Raw genomic sequence first — 1,389 nt, forward strand, 5'->3', positions numbered from 1 at the left:
CTCTGTCAGGCTTGGTGCTGTGACTGCTTCCCTGGGGAGCCTGTTCCAGTGCCCAAACACCCTCTGGGTGAAGAACCTTTTCCTAATATCCAACTTAAACCTCTCCTGACAGCTTCATGCTGTTGCTTTGGGTCCTGTCATTGGTTACTACAGAAAAGAGATCAGTGCCCGCCTCTCTGCTTCGTGTTGTGAGGATGCTAAAGGCAACAATGAGGTCACCCCTCAGTCTCCTCCAGGCTGAACAGACCAGGTGATCTCAACTACTCCTTATAGAGCTTCCCCTCAAGGCCCTTGACCATCTTTGTAGCCCTCCTGTGGACACTCTCTAGTAGCTTTGTACCTTTTTTATATTGTGGTGCCCAAAACTGCCCCCAGCACTCAAGGTGAGGCTGCCACAGTGCAGAGCAGAGTGGGACAATCCCCCCCCTTGCCCAGTTGGCAGTGCTGTGCCCAGTGCCCCCCAGGACAAAGTTGGCTGTGCTGGCTGCTAGGGCACACTGTTGGCTTATACTCAATTTGCCTTTTTTCTTGATGTTTCTCTAACAACTCTCTTGAATTTTGTTTGGAGAAAAATGTGGCCAGATACCACAGCTGGAATGTGAGATGCCATAGCCAACTGTCTGCAGATACCTAGTCTGCTGGAACCAAAGCACACAGCACTTGGCCGAACTTTGTCTGTTTAGCTCTGTTTCAGTTTCTGTGTTTCAGCTGAGGGCCAAGTAAAATAACTCTGGCTACACTCACTTGACACTGACTACCATGGGATGAAACCACTCATGTATATCCTGCAACTGGGAACATGTCCCTGTGGGCCTCTGCTGGGGCAAGTCACACTGAGAATCGTGTTTGTGGCACTTACTGATCCCATTATTGGCAGTTTCAGAAAAGGACCTTTGAGCCAAGGAGACAGAGCTCTCAGAGAAGATCAAACTGCTGGAGAAGGTCTAAAAAGGCCCTCTGGATTGCCAAATAGGCTCCAAAGCTGTTGGTCCTGCCCTGTTGTCAGTGCCACATTCTCCTACAAAAGAAAAAAAAACAGGACACAGGAAGAACCAACACAAGGTGGGAGAATCAAGACCTCAATCCAATGTACTAATAATACTTAGCACTGTACATCACTGTACTGTTACTTACAAACATTAACTGATACATCCTCACAACACCCCTGCGAGGTAGGGAAGTATTATTATCCCTAGTGTACAGATAGGGAAACCGAGGCACCAAGAGGCTAAAAGTGACTTGCCCAAGATCACACAGCAAGGCATTGGTAGAGCCAAGGTAAGAATCCCCACCCCATGCTGCCCCCTCCCTAGATAATGTTGCCTGTCTGGACATGGGGAACCGAAGAGGCTCCTTTGAAAAGCAATGCCCAGACTTGTTGCCTATGAA

Source organism: Serinus canaria, chromosome 5, assembly GCF_022539315.1.
Source record: "Serinus canaria isolate serCan28SL12 chromosome 5, serCan2020, whole genome shotgun sequence".
In the NCBI taxonomy this organism is placed as follows: Eukaryota; Metazoa; Chordata; class Aves; order Passeriformes; family Fringillidae; genus Serinus; species Serinus canaria.